Source organism: Jaculus jaculus, chromosome 2, assembly GCF_020740685.1.
Source record: "Jaculus jaculus isolate mJacJac1 chromosome 2, mJacJac1.mat.Y.cur, whole genome shotgun sequence".
In the NCBI taxonomy this organism is placed as follows: Eukaryota; Metazoa; Chordata; class Mammalia; order Rodentia; family Dipodidae; genus Jaculus; species Jaculus jaculus.
In genome coordinates, this window is record NC_059103.1 from 9,255,289 (window position 1) to 9,280,092 (window position 24,804).

The 24,804-nt window shown below is 48.2% G+C and overlaps 2 non-coding genes across 2 annotated transcripts; both read right to left on the reverse strand.

Annotated features, from left to right (window-relative positions):
• Positions 1–19,574: 19,574 nt before the first annotated feature.
• On the reverse strand, positions 19,575–19,707 carry LOC123459142. Its single transcript, XR_006636050.1, has one exon. It is a non-coding gene; the product is annotated as a small nucleolar RNA SNORA33 (small nucleolar RNA).
• Positions 19,708–23,019: 3,312 nt separating this feature from the next.
• On the reverse strand, positions 23,020–23,153 carry LOC123459116. Its single transcript, XR_006636030.1, has one exon. It is a non-coding gene; the product is annotated as a small nucleolar RNA SNORA70 (small nucleolar RNA).
• Between the last annotated feature and the right edge of the window lie 1,651 nt (positions 23,154–24,804).

Consider the following 24,804-nt stretch of genomic DNA (forward strand, 5'->3'; position numbering starts at 1 on the left):
TTCCTGGAGGCGCCTGTCCAGGACACATGCGGAGCCACACTCGTGTCGCTGCTGCTGCTTCTGGGTTTGCTCCCGGCCCGGGCAAATGTGGCTGAGGCGGCACTTCTCATGGTGGCCGTCTGCTGTCTTTTCTGATGGAGTTGGTGGACCTCGGATCTCCCCGCGACTCTGTGTCATCTGCACAATCAAACAGATTCTCCAAGCCAGGGTGAGAACAGCTTTGGTTAAGCGGACATGCATAGAAGTGGGGGAGGCATTTGGGTGAGGACCCCCACTCCACGTGTCCAGGGAACAGTGGGGGCTTCCCTCTGGAGTTGTGAGTTTCCTGAGCATGGGTCGCTGACCGGGCTCCCAGGACTCGACCCCACCTCTCTCCCTCTAAGCGGGCCTCATGTCCAATCAGGGACAGTTGGTTGCCCCCACGGGCTGTTTGCCACCATTGCCAAAGTGTGTGCTTCCTGTGCATCTGGGGGGTGGCAGAGGTGCAGGGTCTGCCGCCTATTCCTGCTCTGGGTGCCCATGGCCACATAGGAGCTCCCAGAGCACTTTCCAGCAGCACGAGGGTGTCCCAGGACAGGACTGGCTTTCCTCTGGGTCCTCCGTGGGCTCTTGGTGTCCTGGGATGGCAGCCTGTGGTGTCTACAACAATAGGGTCTTTCCATGGAGCTTAGTTGAGAAACCAAGTCCCTAGCAATGGCCTACATTGTTCTGGGGTCCTTCTGCTTCCTCCTAGCCAATTACTCACTGTGGCTGTACCCCAGTTCTGGTCCTGGGGCTCACAAGCCACAGCCTATGGTTTTAGGATTAAGCTTCCTCCACCTTCTACGGGACACGTCGTTCTGGTCCGTCCACCTCGCTCAACTGACCTCGTATCTCATATACTATTTTCCCAGAGGCCTTTCCTAGTGGGCTGACTACGTTGGTCTGCAGCTTTGTGTCGTTTCCCTCTCCACCCTCCCTCCCTCCCCCTCCCAATGTTCTTTCCCTGTGTTAGTTTTCTGGCGTCCCCTCCTCTCTCCCCTCTCTGTCCTCACTTTTTCCTGGTCTCCTAGTCATACACCCATTGGCCTCATGCTGACTGCTTTTCGATCTCCTCTTCAGCTGCAGTGTTACAGGAGCCATACATGAGACAGAACATGTGGCACTTGACTTTCTTAGACTGGGTGACTCGCTTAGGGTGGTGTTTTCCAAGTCCCTCTATATTTCTGCACATAACCATTATTTTATTTTTCCTTACTGCTGGATAGAATTCCATTGTGTTTTTGTACCATATCTTCATAGATACACAAGACAAGTTATTTCTTGAGTTCCAGATTTTATATTAACCCGGGAGATACTGCTGGGGCTAGTGTCATAGGGAGAGAGTTAGAGAGAAGTGGGGAAGAGAGAGGTGGTAGAGGGGTACACATCAGAGAAAGAGCAAGAGGACCCAAGAGAAAAAGAATGAAAGCAAGAGAGAGAGAGAAACGAGAGAGAGAGAGAGAGAGAGAGAGAGAGAGAGGGAGAGAGGGAGAGAAATGGATTATAAGAAGAAGAGGGGGGCCTGGAGATATGGCTTAGCGGTTAAGCACTTGCCTGTGAAGCCTAAGGACCCCAGTTCGAGGCTCGGTTCTCCAGGTCCCACGTTAGCCAGATGCACAAGGGGGCGCACGCGTCTGGAGTTCGTTTGCAGAGGCTGGAGGCCCTGGCGCGCCCATTCTCTCTCTCCCTCTATCTGTCTTTCTCTCTGTGTCTGTCGCTCTCAAATAAATAAATAATAATAAAAAAAAATAAAGGTGAGGGCCATCACCCCCAGGCTCAATAATTAAAAAAAAAAAAGAAGAAGAAGAGGGAAAGTGCCCTGTAAAGGAGAGGTGTGGGGTTATGTGCTGAGGTAGGAAGTTCCAGGAAGGAGGCATTCCTGTTCTTCATCTCTGAAGTGCCCTCACTAAATCATAACAGGATGTTGTGCCCCTCAAATCCCAGACCTATTCTAGTCATGAACAGGTGGAAGGGAAAATCTCCAGGACTAATATCTACAATCTGAGCTGCATCTCCAGTCCAAGCAAGGTCTTGAGAATGTCTTCCCAGTTTCCAGGCCTGCCCCAACCTCTGGGGACTGTGGGTGGCAAGTCAGCCTGTGGTCAAGTCAGCCACAAAGGGGCTGGGCTCCCTCCCCTCCCCCAGGGCTGCCACAGGAGTTGGTGACCACAGCGCTTTGAGGCCCAGGCTCTGGGAGTTTCTGCAGCCCCTGCTGCCTCTTGGGCTCAGGCCTCACTACTGCCACCTGCTGTCCTCTGAGATCCAAGTACATGCTGTGACAGGGGTGCTTTTGGGGACACTCTGGAGTCAGTCTCTTGGACTGCTCACCCTGTTTTGACCTATTAGGAATGACGGGGACATGGGTTCACCTGTGGTTACGGTACTGCCACCAGACCTGGGCGGCTTTTGGGAAGAGAGGGGCCTGGAGTTTGGAGGTTCAGAGTGTGTGAAAGACGACATAAAGCCCTTTGGTCTGGCAAAGGCCATAGAATCCATCAGACCAAGTGTGTCCAGGAGCAGGGACAAGAGGAAGGCCGGTGGCCATGGTTAGAGTGTGTAGCCACTACCTCAGTCTCCCTGAGGACTCTGGGCCCTGTGTGCTTTTGTCCCTGGCGCCATCTCTGCCGCAGCCCGTAGTCCTCCATGAACCCGTGCTGCTGGCTCAGTGATGGGGTCGCGCTCAGGTTCCACAATGAAGCCGCTTTCCATCACAGCCAGGCGCCTTTGTTCTCTCCTTCTCTGCTGCCTTGGTGAGATTCTGGTCACTGACATCTCACCTGGAATAAGCCCTCCGCTCCTAAGGGTGGAGGATCCGAACCTCTGACAATCAGTTGTCAGCTTCTACCTGCCATTGTTGAATACCTGACTCATAACCTCTGCTCTTCTCCTGGACTTCTTGTTCTGCGGCACGGGCAGTCGTTCTGGGTGGTTCAGCACTGGGCCAGGGAACCAGAAAGCTTTCGTAGTGAGTACTAAGCAGGCTTACTTCTGTGTATTGGAGTGCATTTTTATTATGTTTTTTTTTTCTCTTTGTTTTCTACGTTGGGTCTCCCTCTAGCCCAGGCTGACCTGGGACTCACTATGTAGTCTCAGGCTGCCCTCAAGCTCACAGCGATCCTCTTACCTCTGCCTCCGAGTGCTGGGATGAGAAGCATGCACCACCATGCCCCGTTTCTTTGTCTGTCTTTTAAAAATCATTTTTATTTATTTGCAAGAGGAGACAAAAAGAGAGATTGAGGTAGGGAGGAAGTGAATGTACAGACTTGCCAGAGCCTCTTGCCTCTTCATGTGAACTCTGGATTCATGTGCCACTCTGTCATCTTTCTTTATGTGGGTACTGGAGCATCAAACCCTGGCAGGTGGGCTTTTCAAGCAAGCTCCTTTAACTACTGCGCCTTCTCCCCAGCCCCCAGTCAGTGCGATTGCTGTAGATTTTCTGAACACAGGATATGTTGTAACCTTCATTCAGATAACAGCAGCCTGCACGTCAGATTAGCACACACTGGGAAATTGGTAACTCTCTTGGCTCTCACCCAAATGATGTTCCTCCAAAAGCATCAACCTTATGTTTATAACTCATTAGTAAGATATTGGATTTATTATTTCTCTTGTATCTTGTCTGTTCTTATTTACTTTTTTCCAATTTAAAAATTTTTTAGATACAGAGACAACCAGGGCCTCATCGATGCAATCAAATGACAGGTGCTTGCACCTCCTAGTGGACATGTGCAACCTCACGCTTGCTTCAACTGTGTGTGTCTGTCTTATGTGGGATCTGGAGAGTCGAACATGGGTCTTTAGACTTTGCAGGCAAGCACCTTAAGTGCTAAGCCATCCTGCCTGCACTGTCTGTTTCTTTTCAGCAGAGGAAGGATAAGACCATATTCTTTCCTATCGAAAGTCCCTGTTACTACTCAGGCCTCGTGCTACAATGAAGAAACGTCCCTGACAACACACTTCTGACGGTTCAGGACCTAAATAGCTGAACACTGGTGAAGAAAACCCCAGTGAGGCGCCGTCGCGTTTTACAGGTTTTGGCTTCTCATCTGCACCGAATCGTCCTCTGAGCTGTATTTCCTCAGTGACCATGTCCAAAATTTCCTTCAAGTTCCAGTTGTGTCTTCCTGTCAGGAAAGAAAAAAAAATATCGTTTATTTCTGTAACAAAAAATTAATTAGTTAACAAAATATTTTCTTTTATTTACTTGAAATAGAGATGGGTGAGGCACTCAGAAAGAGATTGAGTTCAGGCACTCCAGGCCCCCGTCACTGGGAACAAACTCAGCTGCATGCTCCACTCAGTACACCTGGCTTTACAGGAGTACTGGGGACCGAACGCAGGCTGTCAGGTTTGGTAATTAAGCATGATTAACCACTGATCAGTATCTCCAGCACTAAAGATTTATTTTTAAAAATTTTTTTTGAGTTAGGGTTTCACTCTAGCCCAGGCTGACCTGGAATTCACTCTGCAGTCTCATGATGGCCTCGAACTCATGGCGATCCTCCTACCTCTGCCTCCCGAGTGCTGGCATTAAAGGCATGCGCCGCCATGCCTGGCACAAGATTTATTTTTAATGCTGACGAATTTATTAATCTTTCTTTTCATGACTTTGGTTTTGGTTACGGATGCTATATTCATTTTGTGAAAAAGAGAACCTTTATTTATTCCTGCATTAGGATTATTTTTCTGCATTTCAATCTATATTTTCTTTTTTAAAACAGTTTATTTATTTATTAGCGAATGAGAGAAGAGGAAAAAGGGACAGCAGAGTCTCTTCCCACTGCATTTAGTTCTAGATGTATGTTCCACGTTGTGCATCTGGAGTTATCTGAGTGCTGGGGAACTGAACCGAGGCCTTTATGCTTTGAATGCAATTGCCTCTAACCAATTCACAATCTATCCAGCCCCTACATCATTAAATTGTATGATTTTTTTTTTTTTTTTTTTACTTTTTCAACATGTTTATGGATGTGTGTTAGAGTGTGCTGCTGGGGATAGATCCCAGGGCCTGGTGCATGTTAGGCAATTTCTCTTCCACAGATATTTTCAGTCCTCCATGGAATTCATTTGTGCAGAAGGTATGGAGTAGGAGATAACATTATTAACCTTGATCTTAGCCAAAAGGCCAAGAAGCGATAGGAGAAAACATAACTTACTTACTTGCAATTTTCCAAAACATTTTCTGAAATTTAATTTATCCATCCTTCTCCTTTGATTAGAAGCTGTACTTTTTCATCTGCTGTCTGGAGTTGGTTTGCAGTGGCTGAAAGCCCTGGCATACCTATTCTCTCTCTCTCTCTTCCTCTTTCCTGGTCCCAAATAAAGGAATAAATGAATTTTTTTTTAAAAAAAGACCTGTATTTAACCTAGCACTTTCTTTCTTTCTTCTCCTTATTCATGATGGGTAGCTAATTCTTTTTGTTTGTTTGTTTGTTTGTTTATTTACTCAGGAGTAACAGAGAGAGAGAGGGAGAGAGAGAAAGATACACAGACAGTTAATGGACGCAGCAGGGCCTCCAGCCACTGCAAATGATCTCCAGATGCATGCACCACCTTGTGCATCTGGCTTATGTGGGTCCTGGGGAATTGAGCCTTAAACAGGGGTCCTGAACTCACAGGCAGGTGCTTAACCACTAAGCCACCTCTCCGGCCATTGACCGAGCACTTTCACGGGCTCTGACGCAGGCGGGTCTAAGAACGCGCTCCGCAGAGAAGCAGGCTGGGGCCGGTCCTGGCCTACGCACCTGCGCGTCCGCCTGAGGAAGACCAGCGCTGCAGTGACCGGGGCGATGAGCGCAGCCTTGATGACAAGGACGGCCACTGCGGCCCCCAGAATCGGGGGCAGGTGCCCCTGGCTCCTCGTGCCCTCCACGTCTTCAAGGCCAGCTGTGGTGACTGCAGAGTCGGTGGTGGGGGCGTCTGGGGAGAGATGAGCAGTAAGTACCTCCTCCCTGAAGAGGGACGAGAAGGCCCCTCCCCCCTGCTCACATCGAGAAATATGGTGGGGGGTCACTCTCAGAAGCGCATATGGGAGGGGTGACAGGTGCTAGAGCCATAGAATCCAGATGACAACCTGTATTTGTTTTACTTTTGTATTTTTTTTTTGGTTTGCATTTTAATTATATTTTATTTATTGATTGATTGATTTTTAATTTTTATTAGCATTTTCCATGATTATTTTGAGTAGGGTCTCCTTCAACTCAGGCTGACCTGTCTCAGGCTGGCCTCGAACTCACAGTGGTCCTCTTACTCTGCCTCTCGCGCGCTAGGTTTAATGGCGTGCACCCCCAGGCCTAGCTGCAGGTGACAACGTTTCAATGCCGACCCCCACCCTCACTGGGTGCGTCCCTACAGCCTCATCCCGTCACTGCAGACAGGGATCACTGAGTCACAGGGGTATTTATAAAGTAATGGGTTCCACCGCCCACATGTAAGCGCACGCTTCAGACCACGGAGCGCGTGCATTGTACTGCGCACATCGCTAAGCTCACATTGCGGAACTCTCTCCAAGTGGAAACTCCTCCCAGAGACAGCTCCCTGCCTCGGCTCCATCAGTGCCTGGAAGCCGCCGCCTGACTTCACACCGGATGAATGTGGCACCTCAGAACTATTTTTGAAAATTTTTACAAATTCTTTTTTTATTTATTTGAGTGAGAATGAGAATGGGCAGGCCAGAGCCTCCAGCCACAGCAAGTGAACGCCAGATGCATTGCCACCCTGTGCATCTGGCTGTATGTGATTACTGGGGAATCGAGCCTGGTTTCTTACTCTTTGACAGCAAGCTCCTTAACCATCTTTCCAGCTGTTGTTTGAATTTTTTGTTTTGTTTTGGAGTTAAGGCTTCACTCTAGTCCAGGCTGACCTGGAATTCACTATGTAGTCTCAGAGTGGCCACAAACTCACGGTGATCCTCCTAACTCTGTCTCCTGAGCACTGGGAATAATGGGGTGCTTTGGCCCTAGCAGGCCAATCTTTCTATTTCCCTCTTTCTCCGTCAAATACATACAGAATAATAAATAGTTCAAAAAATAGCTTGCTTCAATTTGGCCATAAATTGGGGTCAGTGGTCTTTATTCTCTTTAATTTTGGGTTAACAATAGGCAGAGAGAGATGCACCGCTCTGTACATCTGGCTTTACGTGGCCACCCAGGTGGTCAGGCTTGGCTAGGAAGCACCTTCACCTCTGGGCCATCTCCCCAGCACCTTGACACTCAAACGACAGAAAGGTTCTGAGTGTGACCTTCCCAGGCTGGTTTTGGACAGACAAGAGCCACATCACAGCGCTTCAGTGAACAGAGAGCTGCGGGGAAGGTTTGTAGGAACTCACTGCTGAGAAAGTACAATGCAGAACCACAGCAGTCATTCCAGTCCCGAGTAGGACTGCAGATGTAGCCTAGTCTTACGTCATGGCACTAAGTGCTCTCGTCACACTGCATGGGAGACACCTTAAAATAAACGAAGCATTCCATTTCCAAATGGAAAAATAAAAACACATAGTGAGAGGATGTCATCCTGAGGAAACTCAGAGGCAGAAAGTAATACATATATAAATTTAATAAACATTAATAAAAAATAAATTTACCAATGACAGCAAATTGGGACAGAGGTTCACATGTATAATTCTTGTACCCAGGAGGGAGCGGCTGGAGGATTGCCGCAAGTTAAACTGTAGCTTGGACTTGTCTAGTGAGACTTTGAAAGAGACAAAACAAAACAAAAATCGTAAGAACAACAAAAAAAGAGACAAAGAGAATAAGAGAAAGTAGCAACAGAATAATAATAAAAGTTGGAATGGGTTGTCTCATGGCAACAAGAAATGAAAAAAGAGAAAGGCCAGGCTGTCTAACCAAAAGAAAAAGAATCTATTAATCTTATTAACAAATGCATGTTCAATTAACGGAAGGTTGGGGGCTGGAGAGTTGGCTTAGCAGTTAAGGCCGTTGCCTGGGAAACCTAAGGACCCAGGTTTGACTGTCCAGGACCACATAAGCCAGATGCACAAGGAGGCACATGCATCTGTGATTTGTTTGCAATAGCTGGAGGCCCTGGTGTGCCCATTTCCTCCTTCTGTCTCATAAATAAATAAATAAAACTGAAAATAAAATATTAAAGAAAGGTGATCAATGTAAATGCCCCACAAATGATTTTTTTGTTCTTTAAAAAAAATTTATTTTATATGTTTGAAAGACAGAGAGAGAGAGAAAGAGGGAGGAAGAGAGGGAAAGAGAGGGGGAGAATGGGTGTGCCAGGGCCTGTAGCCACTGCAAGCAAACCCAGACGATGCACCACCTTGTGCATCTGGTTTATTTGCCTCCGGAGAACTGAACCTGGGCGCTTTGGCTCCGCAGGTAAGCACCTTAGCTGCTAAGCCATCTCTCCAGCACTCAGAAATGAGTTTATAAAACAAAATTTTTCTTTCTTTCTTTGTTTTTTGAGGTAGGGTCTCACTGTAGCCCAGGTTGATCTGAATAAACAAAATTTTCTTTGGATTTTATTTTCAATTTTTGTTCTGTTTAGTTATTATTTCCTTTCCTTAATTTTTGACTTTATGATGTAGGCTCTCATTCTAAATGGAATTCACTATAGAGTTTCAGGGTTGGTCTCGAACTCACTGTGATATATCTATCTCTGCCTCCCAAATTCTGGGATTAAAGGTGTGTACCACCATGCCCAGATTCCAGTGTTATTTGAAGCAGAGCCTCATTGTGTAGTCCAGCCTTGCCTCAAACTCACAGCAATCCATTTGTCTCCAGCTCCTAAGTGTTAGGATTGCAGTATATATGTCACTCTCTCCGTCTGTCCCCTCTCCCCTTTCCCCATGCGGTGCCAGAGGATGACCCAGGGCCTCTTGCTTACCAGGCAGCTTGGGTGGTGAACGTGGGGCTTGGCAAGGAAGGAGGAGGAGGGAAAAGGGGAAGGAGCAGAGACTGGGGCAGAGAGAGGCGAGGAGCTAGAGACAGGGCATAGAAATCAGGTGGTGGGTGGTGGTTTGTGAGGGAACCAGAGGGCAGAGAGGTCATCCATTGGCCACCTACTGTGTGTCCTGGACTGAGCTCAGAGTTGGAGGGACATGCAATGCAGCGTCCAGCCTGGATGTCGTGATACATGACCCCGTGACAGCAGCTACATGCTGACGAAGTCAAATCCACAAGGCCATCATGGGGCAAAGGTGGGAGTGGGCATGGCGGCAGTGCCAGATGGAGACACAAGGGGGCGACTGGAGCATCTTGCAGGAGCCCAAGCCTTGGGGATTGGGGCAAGGCAGGAACTATGGGAACGTGAGGGGCTTGGGGAGCAAAAGCTGCTAATATTTGGAGTGACTGTGGAAAAGAGAAAAGATAAAGCTGGCAGAGGTCTGGGGAGAGAAGTCTTATGAAAGGATTAGAGACATAGGGCTCAGGTGACATTAGGGGACAAGGAAGCTGGGGCAGCCCAGCCTGGATGGAGTGGCTCACCGTGGATGACGGTGAGTCTGGTCCCATAGATTGACTGCCACATCTGCCGGCCTGCAGTCCGTGTGTTCAGCTGCACTCCGCAGAAATACGTGCTCTCGTCCTCCTTCCTGAGGTTCAGGATCCTGAGGCTGCCGGACGTCTGACCCTGTGTCCAGTTCAGGACGAGCCTGTTCTTGAACTGCTCATGGATGAAAGACGGGGTGCTGTTGTAGATAAATGGTCCATGGAAGTTCTTCCATCTCCACATTATCGTCATCCGGGGATCGCTGGCTAACTCCCAGGGGTGGTAGAAGGAGAAGGGGATTTTCACAGAGCCACCCTGGCGACCAAACACGTGTTTGGGTTGGTCCATCCAGTAGTCAATCCTTTGGCTGGATAGGGCTACCTTACCTGGGAAGGATAGGGAGAATTTGACGTCACTGCAGGGGACAGAGGGTATCGCCCCAGACCTTTCTGAGCTGTCTACAGCAAGTTGTGTGACAGGAGGCAGGACGGTCCCTCTGGCTGGGTCCCCATCTTCAGGGAGGAGGAGGAAAGAGGGCACTCTGAGGGACCACGAGCTCTGGCTGTCTCCTCTCACAGACCCTGTTCACACGCCCAACCACTGTCCCGAGCCCTTGGTCCCCACGGTGGTGCAGGCAGTGTCCCAGGCTCTGGAGGTCCCAGCACTCACCAGCTTGCATGGATGCTGGTGGCAGCAGCAGCAGCAGCAGCAGCAGGACCATAGCCACCGCCAGCTCCCTTCCAGGGGACAAGAGAAGCAGAGCCGGGCGGGCAGGAGAGGAGCCCTGGGGAGGAACACTGGGGCTGCTCCTGGGTCCAGAGAAGATCTAGTAGAATGATCTAGATGGCCAGAGCCCGCCCCTTGGGGAGATTGAGGACGGAAGGAAGTCCCCATTTTCAACTGTCTGTGGCCACCGACTTCCTCTGCTATGATGGCTTCTTTTTCCTACATGCAAAAGATGCTCCTGTGGTCACTGTGGTCCTGTGGTCAGAAGGCCCGTCCTTGGGTCCAGCCCCCATCTGCTGGGGGCTGTGGCCTCGACTTTGCCCGGCTGGATCTCCCCTGGTGCACATCAACCTTCTGTGTCACCCTGTCCTTCCCGGGTCCTGTGCAGCACCCTTTCCTCATCTGTGTCCTCTCAGTCACTCGATTCCTTCCCTCCTCATTTTGCTCAGTGTCTCTGTCACTGCCACTCGGTGTCGCTCTCAGCGGTTCTTGAGAGTCTCAGTCTCTCCTGGTCATCAGGCGGGAGGCGGCCAGGACCCACACAGCTTCTGTCAGGAAGAGCAAAGGTGGATGTGAGACTCTATCCAGCCGTACCCCAGACTCGGCTCACGATGATGAGGAAGGCGATGGTGGAGGAGACACCCATCAGTCCCCAGCCCCAGGGCCCTCTTCGTGTCAGCTCTCTGAGGGGCAGGTGGACAGCTTGCACCAGAGGAAGTGACATTGGGCTTCTTGAGGGACACATGCAAAGACGACTTCCCATTTCCTCAGCTTCTCTGCTCTCAACCGCCTGGTCCAGGCTTTCCCTGCCGGCGACCCGGGTGTCCCCTCCCTCCTCCTCTGCCTTCCCCTCCCTCCTCTCAGCTCCCGTGGTTCTCGGACCGCTGACCTGAGTCAGGCTCTGACCACCGCGTGCCCCCTCTCCGCGCCTCCTTATCTGGTGGGCACCTGTGATATCCACTGTGCCCGTGTGGTGCTGGGGCACAGGACTTTCGGAGTGTGTTGGCACAGTAGATAGCTGGTCACAGGAGAGAACAGCGACCCACTGCCTTTGTCAACAGTCTTTGTTATTGTGTGTTTTGAGGCAGGTCTCATTTATCCCAGGCTGCATAGGCGAGGATGCCCTTGAACTCCTGCCTCCACTCTGAGCGCTGCAGTCACAGGCATGGGCCGAAATGAGTGATTCCTGTGGTGCTGGGGATGAAACCCAGGTCTTCGTGTATGCTAGACAGCACTCTGCTGCAAGATAATTTTCCCATATATTAATGTATATATTTGGATAATATGTGTGTGTGTGTTTGTGTGAGACATAGGTTAGAGTCAGAGCCTATGGTTTTAGGATTAAGCTTCCTCCACCTTCTACGGGACACGTCGTTCTGGTCCGTCCACCTCGCTCAACTGAGGTCGTATCTCATATACTATTTTCCCAGAGGCCTTTCCTAGTGGGCTGACTACGTTGGTCTGCAGCTTTGTGTCGTTTCCCTCTCCACCCTCCCTCCCTCCCCCTCCCAATGTTCTCTCCCTCTGTTAGTTTTCTGGCGTCCCCTCCTCTCTCCCCTCTGTGTTCTCACTTTTTCCTGGTCTCCTTCTAGTCATACACCCATTGGCCTCATGCTGACTGCTTTTCACCCTCCTCTTCAGCTGCAGCGTTTTAGGAGCCATACATGAGAGAGAACAGGTGGCACTTGACTCTCTTAGACTGGGTGACGTCGCTTAGGATGGTGTTTTCCAAATTCCTCTACTTTCCTGCACATAACCATTATTTTATTTTTCTTTACTGCTAGTTAGAATTCCGTTGTGTTTTTGCACCACATCTTCATAGATACACAGAGACAAGCCATTTCTTGAGTTCCAGACTTTATTTTAACCTCAGGAGATACTGGTGGCTCTAAAGTCATAGGGAGAGAGTTAGAGAGGCCTGAGGTGGAGGGGTACACATCAGCGAAAGAGCTAGAGGGCCCAAGAGAACAAGAATGAGAGTGGGAGAAAGAGAGAGAGAGAGAGAGAGAGAGAGAGGGAGGGAGAGAGGGTGAGAGAGAGAGAGGAATTATAAGGAGAAGAGGGAAAGTGTCCTGTAAAGGAGAGGTGGGGTGACATGCTGAGGTAGGAGGTTCCAGGAAGGAGGCATTCCCATTCTTCATCCCTGAAGTACCCTCAGTTAATCATAACAGGATGTTGTGCCCCTCCAATTCCAGACCTATTCTAGTCATGAACAGGTGGAAGGGAAAATCTCCAGGACTAATATCTACAAACTGAGCTGCATCTCCAGTCCAAGCAAGGTCTTGAGAATGTCTTCCCAGTTTCCAGGCCTGCCCCAACCTCTGGGGGCTGTGGGTGGCAAGTCAGCCTGTGGTCAAGTCAGCCACAAAGGGGCTGGGCTCCCTCCCCTCCCCCAGGGCTGCCACAGGAGTTGGTGGCCACAGAGCTTTGAGGCCCAGGCTCTGGGATTTCTGCAGCCCCTGCTGCCTCTTGGGCTCAGGCCTCACTACTGCCACCTGCTATCCTCTGACATCCAAGTACATGCTGTGACAGGGGTTCTTTTGGGGACACTCTGGAGTCAGTCTCTGGAACTGCTCACCCTGTTTTGCCCCCATTAGGAATGACGGGGACATGGGTTCACCTGTGGCTACGGTACTGTCACCAGACCTGGGCGGCTTTTGGGAAGAGAGGGTCCTGGAGTTTTGGGGTTCAGAGTGTGTGAAAGACGACATGAAGCCCTTTGGCCTGGCAGGTGTCATAGAATCCATCAGACCAAGTGTGTCCAGGATCAGGGACAAGAGGAAGGCCGGTGGCCATGGTTAGAGTGTACAGCCACCACCTCAATCTCCCTGAGGACTCTAGGCCCCGTGTCCTTTTGTCCCTGGCGCCATCTCTGCCGCAGCCCGTAGTCCTCCATGAACCGGTGCTGCTGGCTCAGTGATGGGGTCGCGCTCAGGTTCCACAATGAAGCCGCTTTCCATCACAGCCTGGCGCCTTTGCTCTTTCCTTCTCTGCTGCCTTGGTGAGGTTCTGGCCACTGACATCTCACCTGAAATAAGACCTCCGCTCCTAAGGGTTAAGGATCCGAACCTACCAGTCATTGTTAAAGACCCGGCTCACAACCTCTGCATTCTCCTGGACTGCAATTTTGTTTATTTATTTGAGAGCCATAGACAGAGAGAAAAAGGCAACTAGAGAGATATTAGGCGAGCTAGGGCTTCCAAGCCTTCACTTCAAGCCCATCTCCTGGCCTTTTTGTTTTGTGAAGTGGACAGTCATTCTGGGTTGGTTCAGCACTGGGCCACTGTTTTTGTTGTTGTTGTTTTTGTTTTTGTTTTTTAGGTAGGGTCTCATTCTAGCCCAGGCTGACCTGGAATTCACTGTGGAGTCTCAGGGTGGCCTTGAACTCACGGTTATCCTTCTACCTCTGCCTCCCGAGTGCTGGGATTAAAGGCATAAAACACCACGCCCTGCTGCTACTATTTTTTAAATTTTAAATATTTTTAGAGACAGAGAGCCAGAGCCTCAGCCAATGCAATGGAATGCCAGATGCTTGCGCCACTTAGTGGGCATGTGCGACCTTGAGCTTGCCTCACCATTGTACATCTGGCTTACATAGGATCTGGAGAGTCGAACATGGGTCCTTAGGCTTTGCAGGCAAACGCCTTAGCTGCTAAGCCATCTCTTCAGTCCTATATTCTATTTATTTTTTTCATTTCATTTGATTTTTAGACATTAACCCCATTATCTTCAAACTTGTTGCTATAAAGCTTTTTCTTACTCCACCACTGTGTTTTGAGTTACTGAGTTTAATGTTTCCAGAAGATCCACACTTCTCACGGTGATACACCTTAGACCATGCACTTCTCACCAGATAACTAGCCTTACTTTACGACAGCTCCGTGTGGACCATTGAAATGTAAGTAAGTCACTAGCCAAATGCCTTTAGGGAGTGTTGTGTCTTTCTGATATGTCTGTGGGGACCATTGTGAGTCTGGTTGAGGTGTGATCTCAAGAGGCTGAGGTGTGATCTCGAGAGTGAACATAGGTTCTTAGGCTTCTCAGCCCAGTGACTTAACCACTAAGCAACCTCTCCAGCCCTATTCATTTATATATTTTGAGAAAGATTGATAGATAGATAGAGGCAGATAGAGAGAAGCAGGGAGAGAGAGAGAGAGAGAGAGAGAGAGAGAGAGAGAGAGAGAGAGAGAGGGAGAGAAACAATTAGCATTCCAGGGTCTCCAGCCACTGCAAATGAATTACACACGCATGCACCACCTTGTGCATCTGGTTTTTTGGTTTATGTAGCTGCTATGAAATTGAACCTGGCTTCTTAGTCTTTGCAGGCAAAGACGTTAACTGCTAAGCCATTTCTCCAGCCCCATTAGGTCTTCATGACAGAGTGCAGATCTTTTCCCTGGGAAGGGTGTGGACAAGGGTAAGGGTAGCAGAGTGGTGCTCCTGGCAAGATTTAGCTGGAGAGGCAGATGATGCTGCCTTCCTAGGAGACTAGAGTGCAGAGAGATGAGAGGCGTGACTGCCACTGTCTCACACGGCTGATGCCCACCTAAGCGTCCCGCCACACTTCGTCCTCCGACCTCCCGCCTCCCCTTCCCGACTTGCCTTTACTTCCTTCAGCTGCTTACCTTTGGGGTCCATTTGGGTCTGTGTATTGTCCCGGAGGAGGAACCATGAAAGAGAGGTGGAGAGATGCTCTGTGAGTGAAGTGCTAACTGGGCAAGCATGGGGACAGCAGTCTCGGACCCTGGCCCCATGCTATGTCAGGCAGGGGTGGTGGCCCGCCCGTGGTCCCATGCTCTGGAAGCAAAGATGGGATCCCTGCCCAGACCAGCTAGCTAGATCAGGAGCCCAGAAAGCTCTGGGCTCAGGTGAGGCAGCTTGTAAATAAAAGGGAGCGCCATGGAAGAGGACATCTGATGTCCACTTGTGGCCTCCACACTCACGTGCACACACTTGTGCCCACATACATAAGAACACACACACACACACCACGAAGTAAGAGGTGTGACACATGGGCAGGAGCATCAGGAATAAGGTTATCTTCTGGGTTGGGGCTCAGAGCACTGTCGTGGGGGTTATTCCAGGTTAACTGTGGCATGGGATGGTCCACTGGAGGAGGAGAAAGGGGTTGCCCTCTTCTCTGACTGCTGGCACTGCCCGGGTGTTGCAGTCCGGTTCACATTGCTGGTAGAAATGACCCAACCAAGAGCAGCTTCTGGGAAAAAGAGATTTATTTTGGCTTAAAGGCTCGAGGGGAAGCTCCACGATGGCAGGGGAAATCGATGGCATGAGCAGAGGGTGGACATCACCCCCTGGCCAACATAAGGTGGACTACAGCAAGAGGAGGGTGTGCCCAACATTGGCATGGGGAAACTGGCTATAAAGCCCTTAAGCCCACCCCCAACAATACACTCCCTCCACGAGGCACTAATTCCCAAATATCCATCAGCTGGGAAGCTAGCATTCAGAACACCTAAGTTTGTGGGGGACCCCTGAATCAAACCACCACACCGGGGAATACCAGCCACATAGGAGAATCAGAATGTCCGCGTGCTGCTCTGATTACCAGGGGCTGAGCTGTGGGAGGACAAAGGGGATGGGCACGGGGCACTGGCTGAGCACGGGCCAGCAGAGCCCCTGTTCGGGTGCCTCGTGCGTTCTTTTTTTTTTTATTTAAAAATTTTTTTACTTATTTATTATTTGAGAGAGAGGTAGAGCAAGCAAGCGAGAGAGAAAGAGAATGGGAGGACTAGGGCATCCATCCACTGCTAAGGAACACCAGATGCATGCGCCACCTTGTGCATCTGGTTTATGAGGGTCCTGGGGATTCAAACCTGGCTCCTTAGGCTGCAGACAAGAGCTTTACCACTAAGCTATCTATCCAGACCATTTACGTACCTTTTTTTATTTTTTATTCTGTGTGTGTGTGTGTGTGTGTGTGACTGTAGTAGCGTGTGTGCCACTGTGTGCATGTGGACATCAGAGGACAACACCGGGTGTCAGTGTTTGCCTTGTTTTGACAAAAAGTTGTTTTTAAATTTTTATTTATTTGAGAGATAGAAGGAAACTGGCAGATAGAGAGAGAGAGAAAGAGAGAGAGAGAGAGAATAGGTGAACCTGGGCCTCTAGCCATATCAAACAAACTCTGGTCACATGCGCCACCTTGTGCAGCCGGGTAACATGGGTAATGGGGACTCAAACCTTGGTCCTTAGGCTTCACAGGCAGGTGCCTAAACTGCTAAGCCATCTCTCCAGCCCAGAGCTTTCTCTTTTAAAATATCTGTGTCTTTAATTTATTTATTTATGTGAGTGAGAGAAAGAAGCAGAGAGAGAGAGGGAATAGTGTGACGCCAGGGCCTCCTGCCATGCAAATGAACTCCAGACACATGCCCCACCTTGTGCAACTGCCTTACGTGGATTCTGGAGAATAAAAGCTGGGTCCTTTGACTTTGCAGACAAACACCTTAACCTCTAAGCCATCCCTCCAGCCCCTGTTGCTTTTAAAAAAAATTTCCCTCATTTTTATTAACATTTTCCATGATTATAAAAAATATACCATGGTAATACCTTCTGCCTCCCCCCCACACACTTTCCCCTTTGAAATTCCATTCTCCATCATATACCATCCCAATCTGTCAGTCTCTTTTATTCTGATGTCATGATCTTTTCCTCCTCTTATGATGATCTTGTGTAGGTAGTGTCAGGCACTATGAGGTCATGGCTATCCAGGCCAGTTTATGTCCAGAGGGAGCAAGTTGTAAAGAGTCCTACCCTTCCTTTGGCTCTTACATTCTTTCCTTCACCTCTTTTGCATTAGACCCTGAGCCTTGGAAGGTGTGATCGAGATGTTACTCAGTACTCCAGCCACTTCTTTCCAGCACCATGATACCTTCTGAGTCATCCCAAGGTCACTGCCATCTGAAAAGAGAAGATTCTCTACCCAAAGTGAAAGTAGCATTAATATAAGGGTCTGAATATTAAGAAAAGTGCTTACTGGGCAGTTTGATCAGCATAGTCTATACATTTATCCAGACATCAGTAGGCGTTATACCCCTAGGACTCATAACTACCCCTATTTTAAGTTTTCAGTATCAGGGATGTATTCCCTCCCATGGAGCGGGCATCCACTCCAATTAGAGGACAGTTGGTTTCCACCATAACAGATGTGCCACTGTTGCACCCATTGGTTCATTTGGCCTGGCTGGCCAATTATAAGGCTTGCAGTGTCCACTGTTGAGTACCTTCACTGGTGATTTCTCTCATTCCCATTGAACTGCATGCATAATGGCTTCTTGCAGCTTTCTGTCAGCTGGTCTACATGGAGGAGGTTATCAGCTCAGTTCCAGCAGGATTTCTCAGTGGCCTTGCAGCCTAAATATGTGTAGTCTTCAGCAATAGGATCTTACCATCTATTCCTGGTGGGAAACCAAGGGCCTCGGCAATGGCCTATACTGTTTTGGGGGCATCAGGGACCCCCCTGGCCAACAACTCACTGGAAGGTATCCCATCCCTGGCACTGAAAATTTTCTAGCAACGATCTATGGCTCCTTAGTGTTCCATTGTCCAAAACCAGGGGATTCCATGTGATTTATTTGCATCCTCTTAGATTTTGATTAGCCTTCCCTCCACCTTTCCTTTACTCAATCTCTTCCCCTGACCTCACTTTGGGCCTTTTCACCCCCATTAATGTATTCTTCTACTTACATATATACAAATACCAACCTATTAAGTACGCTCCTCCCTTCCTTTCTCTTCCCTTTCTATCTCCTTTTTAATTTACTGGCCTCTGCTACTGAGTTTTTTCCTCCTCACACAGAAGCCCTTGTTGCTTTTTTTTAAAGAACATATTTTGTATGGATACACCATGTGTGGTACCATATTTTCCCTCCTCTTTGCCCAAATCCACAGGGCTCCCTCCTCAGTGAGATTGCTGATATTTTCTATGGGGTTGTGGGTTATGCTTTGTGGGAGCAGGAGTCAGTTATTGGGTAGAGGCAATGCCTCTGGGCACAATTACCAACATGTGGCTCTTACAATCATTCTGCCACCTCTTCCACAAAATTCCCTGAACTAAGGCGGGTGTGTTTTAAGTCTACTCCAGTGATAAGCTCTTTCCTAAGATCCGGAGCTCTGCTGAGGTAGGTGTTGAGTGTCCTCAGTGTCTGTCTCCTTCACCCTGGTGCTGATTGTCAGGTTCACCATGGAAGCAGAACTCTTGCTCATCTTTCCACTTCTGCTGTGGTTTTCAATTTATAGCTCTTTCACATTCTCTGTTAGTGTTACTCCATGTTGTTTGATTCTTTTGTGGCTGTTGAGAATGGAATGGCCTCACTGATTTCTTTCTCTGTGTATTTGTCCTTTGCATATAGAAACGCTACTAATTTTTATGTCTTGATATTGTATCCAGCCACTTTGCATAAGGAATTGGTCACCTTTACAAGTTTTGAAATAAGGACTCTTGGGTCACTGATGTGTAGTCATGTCATGTCATGTGAGGGAAAACTTGCAAGGGAGATAACAGAAGCAGCCAAAAAAGCTATGTGACCTCAGCCACATATTGGATGGCTACAGCAGCAGGGAGACTGTTCACTACCATATAAGGGTGTCTGGGGCAGCTGTCCACAAGGTCAGAATTGTGGGGGACACAAAACCTTAGACTACGGACTGCTCAGGTGCTTTAGGATGGGGGGAGGGCCTGCCAGTCCCATTTCCCCTGGGCCAAGATGAGGCACACTATGTGTTGGCGAGAACCCAGCCCAGCTCCGGCACCAGAGTGTATTCCCAACAAGAAGTCCGACTGCAGCCCTCAGAGCCCAAGGTCCCCGGCCATGTCCAAGAGCCTGGGCAGCTTTCTCACAGTCCCCGCCCATGTTTAGCAATGCCCGAGAGTGGGTTGCTTGATTTCTTATTGTTTAGTTCTGTGAGTTCTTTGTAGATTCTAGATATTAGGCCTCTGTCACGGGTATAACTGGTGAACATTTTCTTCCATTCTGAGGGTAATCTATTGGCTCTGCTTATGGGATGTTTGTCTGTGCAAAAGCTTTTTAGCTTCACAAGATCCCATTGGTTGAGAGACTATTTAATTTCCTGGGCTACTGGAGTACTGTTGAGGAAGTCCTTCCCCATTCTAATATTGTGGAGAGTTCCTCTTATTTTTTCTTCCAGTAGTTGAAGAGTTTCAGGACTTATGTAGAGGTTTTTGACCCATTTGGAGTTGAATTCCATGCATGGAGAGATGAGCAGTTCTAGTGTCATTTTTCTTTCTTTTTTTTTTTTTTCAAAAAAATGCAATTTATTAATTCTTAGCTTTCATTAAACTTATAAGTTACATTAAAATTAAGTCTTATGAAAATGCTTCAACATTAAGGTATTGTAGCCATTTTCAGGGACCTTAATGACCTCAACTGTCCTTAAGGCTCGTAACATGGCATCACTATTGCCAGCTCTCTACATTTCTGCAGAAACACATTTAGATAAGCAGATCAATTAGTTAGCTGGCTTAGTGTCATTTTTCTATATGTGGTTATCCAAGTTGTCCAGCACCATTTGGTGAAGAGGCTGTCTTTTCTCCAGTCTATGTTATTGGCACCTTTGTCAAAGATCATATTGCTGTAGCTACTTACCCTAAGGTTTGGGTCTTCAATTTTGACTCACTGTGGTTGTTTGAACAGGTGGCTCCCAATGTACTCAGCGTTTTCTTAGTTTGGAGTTTGCATCTGCAGCAATCTGGCTAGAGGTGGTGTCACTGGTGGATCTTAGGGTCCACCCTAAGATGTGGTGGTGGGTTTGAGATTCTAATCTTAAGATATGCAAAGTACCAAGTTACACCTGAGTTCTTGAAGTGTGCTGTGTGGTGTGGCTTTTGGCTTGTGTTTTTCTCTGTTTTTGCACCTGTGAAAGCGAGTCAGCTTCTTCCACCATTACGGAACTTCCTCTGTATGTGTAAGCTTAATGTAAGTCCTTTCCTTTCATAACTGTGCATGGTTTGGAAGTTCATCTCATCAAACCTAAAGCTGTCTGCTACACTCACCTTTAATTCATTTATATCTCTTTTGTATCATCTCTGGTTTTCTTCAATTTAGTTTAGCCTAATACCAAAAGCTGAGTGCTCCAAGAGATGATTCTGCTCAATTTCATTCATGTGATTTTTGTTGTTGGTGGTTTCTTGAGGTAGGGTTTCACTCTAGCTCAGGCCAACATGGAATTCAGCACGTCATCTCTGTGTGGTCTTCAACTCACAGTGATCCTTCTACCTCTGCGCCCTGAGTGCTGTGATTAAAGGTTTGTGCAACCACACCCAGGGATTGTTTTTTTGAAGGATTGCTTCCACTTCAACAATTCTTTTGATCAGGGTCACAAAGCTTGTTGCGTTTTAATTTTGGGATTCAATATCTGTTGTTTACTCTATGGTTCCATTGGTGGCTTCTATTGTGGAATGAGGCATCCTTGGTGGAGATCTCTCAATTTTCTGACATTTTTTGATTTTTAAAAAAAATTTAGTTGTGGTCTACCCATTTCAGAGAAAGGTCTTATTTTATTGAAGAGGAAGCACATATTTGGCCTTGTGGGATTTTCAGCTAGTTTTTTGGTTTATTTTATTGTTTATTTATTTGACAGAGAAAGAGAGAGAGAGATACTGGGTGCCATAGGGCCTCCAATCTGTGCAAACAAACTCCAGACGCCCCCTTGTGCATCTGGTTAATGTAAGTCATAGGGAATAGAACATGGGTCCTTTTTCTTTTTAGGCAAATGCCTTAACCACTAAACCATCACTCCACCCCAGTTTTGTTTTACATGTGAACCAGATGGTTGTATCATGCCTTCATATCTGCTAATGCACAGATAGTGGAGGCGCATGTGCGTCAAACGTACCTGGGCACCTGGGAGGGGGAGCTGGGCGCTCTGCCTACCCACTCTGCTTGTTCACATTCTTCAGCACACAGGAACCAGAAGACAGGGAACCAGGAGCGTGGAAGCTGGGGAGCCAGGGTGAAGAGGGCAGCTTGCCCAGAGTCCTGGTGAACCCTCGGGCACAGGGAATGGTCAATCAGGGAGCCAGATAAAGGCCTTCTTCTGCAGCACACACGCACGCTCCAGGCTGCCGCAAGCCAGCGTCAGAGGTACCAGGATGCGGAACTGGGAGGTAGGGAAGGAACTTGGGGTTCTGGGCTACCCTTGTACCTTTTAACCGAATCTGAAATCAAGAAGTTTGAGTCTGCCATGCTGGACCTTTTTTTTTTTTTTTTTTGCATCCTAGTGATATTTAGAATATAAATTATTATTTCAAAAAATACTAAGTGAGGTAATCCAGGCCCAGAAAGCCAAATATCGCATGTTCTCTCTCATATGTGGATCCTTGCTACAGATGATTGGATATCTGTTTGAGTAGGAAGAAAACTCAGCAACAGAGGCCAGGGAGGTAGAAAGGAGACATAAAGGGAGTAGAAAGGTATGTGGGAGGGACTTAAGAGGATGGTATTGTATATATGTAAGTCTAAGAACAGATTAATGTGAGTGAAAAGGCCTCATTGAGGTCAGGGGAAGAGATTGAGAAAGGAAAGGAGGAGGAGGACTAATCAAACTCTAAGAGGATATAAATAAGTCATATGGAAACCTACATTTTTGGACAAAGGAATACTCAGGAGCCATAGATTGTTCCTAGAAAATTTTCAGTGCTAGGGATGGGCCACCTTCCAGTGAGTTGTTGGTCAGGGAGGTCCCTGATGCCCCCAAAACATTATAGGCCATTGGCAAGGCCCTGTTTTTTCCCAGCAGGAATAGATAATAAGACCCTATTGGTGAAGACTCCACATACATGGGCTGCAAGGTCACTGAGAAATCCTGCTGGAGCTGACCTATAAACGTTCTCCATGTAGACCAGCTGACAGAAAGCTGGAAGATGTCATTCTGCATGCAAATCAATGGGAGAGAGAGAAGTCACCAGTGAAGATACTAAACATTGAGCACTACAAGCCTTAAAATTGTCCGGCCAGGCCAAATGAGCCAACAGGTACAATAGTGGCATGTCTTTACTGGAAAAGTCTTTAGCTGCTAAGCCACCACTGCAGCCTTTTAAATTTATTTTTGAGAGGGAGAAAGAGTTATACACACACACACATACATCTATAAAGAGAGAACAGGAGAGTGTGTGAGAGAGACAGAGAGAAAGAGGGAGAGAGAGAGAGAAAGAGAATGGACAGGCCAGGGCCTTTCAGCCACTGTGAATGAACTCTAGATTCATGTACCTTCTTGTGCACATGTGCAATATTGCATGTTTGCATTCTTTTTGTGACTGGCTATATATTGGACCTGTATGTTTGAACAAGCATTCTTAGGTGTTGCAGGCAAGCACCTTTACCGCTAAGCCATCTCTCCAACCTCTTTTTTTTTAAAAATTGTATTGTGAGCTTTATTGAGTGAGTATGATTGATAAGGTTGAACTGTGGAAGCTCATGAGTGCAGAACTACCCACCTGTCCAGAGGACCACAGTTGGGGATGAATTTGACCCCACAGCCATCAGGGAGGAGCCACTTCTCAGCTACCACATTTCCAAGTCAGTCAACATTGCGCTTGGTGAAGCCCCACTTCTTTGAGATGTGGATCTTTCGGGGGACAGAACACTTGAACACGGCTCTGCGCAGGGCCGCCGTCACACACTCTTTATTCTGAAGCACGGTGCAGGTGGACGTGACGACCAGGCCAGTGTGAACCAGGGCCATGGTGCCCTGGGGATTCCCAAAAGCACCCCGCATACCTGTCTGGACCCCAGGTAGGGAATAACATGAGATCAGAACTATGGACGTCCACCAGTAGATGGTCTCCAAGGTCCCATATGGCCACCTGTACAAGCAACAGGTAACAGTACTACCAAGGAGGCTGCTGTCTGTAGCCACTGCACAGAAGGCCACCAGGAAGAAAGGAACCCAGTCAGATTAAATGAACTCAGTTTCTTTCTTTTTTTCTTTATTCCTTCCTTCCTTCCTTCCTTCCTTCCTTCCTTCCTTCCTTCCTCCCTCCCTCCCTCCCTCCCTCCCTCCCTCCCTCTCTCTCTCTCTCTTTCTTTCTTTCTCTCTCTCTTTCTTTCTTTCTTTCTTTCCCCTTTCTTTATATTTTATTTTTCAGGGTGATATATATATACATGTTGAGAGAGAGAAAGAGAGAATTGGCTCACCAGGCCTCAGGCATAGCAATCGAACTCCAGACATTTGTGCCACCTAGTGGGAAGGTGTGACCTAACCTTTGCTCCAAGTTTCTGTATCTAGCTTATGTGGGATCTGCAGAGTTAAACATGGGTCTTTAGGTTTTGCAGGCAAGCGCCTTAAGTGCTAAGCCATCTATCCAGCCCTGTTTGTTTCTTTTCAGTAGAGGAAGGATAATACAATATTCTTTCTTATAGAAAGCCAATGTTACTTTTCAGCCCTAGTGACCAAAGAAGAAACTTCCCTGACAACACAGTTCTAAAATATAGAGGGACTTGGAAAACACCACCCTAAGCAACGTCACCCAGTCTAAGAAAGTCAAGTGCCACATGTTCTCTCTCATGCATGGCTCCTAAAAGGGTTCATCTGAAAAGGAGGGCAAAAAGCAGTCAGCATTAGGCCAATGGGTGTATGACTAGAATGAGACCAGGAAAAAGTGAGGACAGAGAGGGGAGAGAAGAGGGGATGCCAGAAAACTAACAGAGGGAAAGAACATTAGGAAGGGGAAGAAGGGAGGGTGGAGAGGGAAACGACACCAAACTGCAGACCAACGTAGTCAGCACACTAGGAAAGGCCTCTGGGAAAATCGTGTATAAGATACGACCTCAGTTACGTGAGGTGGACAGACCAGAATGATATGTCCCATAGAAGGTAGAGGAAGCTTAATCCTAAAACCAGAGGCTCTGACTCTAACATACATCACACACACACACATGCACACACACACACACACACACACACACACACACATATATCCACACATATACATTAATATGTGGGAAAATTATCTTGTAGCAGAGTGCTTTCTAGCATACATGAAGACCTGGGTTCCATCCCCAGCACCACAGGAATCACTCATTTCGGCCCATGCCCGTGACTGCAGCGCTCAGAGTGGAGGCAGGAGTTCAAGGGCAGCCTCGCCTATGCAGCCTGGGATAAATGAGACCGTGTTTCAAACACACAATAACAGACTGTTGACAAAGGCAGTGGGTCCCTTGTTCTCTCCTGTGACCAGCTATGTACCGTGCCAACACATTCCAAAAATCCTGTGTGCTCCAGCTTCACCACGGGTACAAAGGATAACACAGGGTGCCCACCAGATAAGGAGGCGCGGAGAGGGGGCACGCGGTGGTCAGAGCCTGACTCAGGTCAGCGGTCCGAGAACCACGGGGGCTGAGAGGAGGGAGGGGAAGGCAGAGGAGGAGGGAGGGGACACCGGGGTCGCCGGCAGGGAAAGCCTGGACCAGGCGGTTGAGAGCAGAGAAGCTGAGGAAAAAGGGAAGTCGTCTTTGCATGTGTCCCCTCAAGAAGCCCAATGTCACTTCCTCTGGTGCAAGCTGTCCAACTGCCACTCAGAGAGCTGACACGAAGAGGGCCCTGGGGCTGGGGACTGAGGGG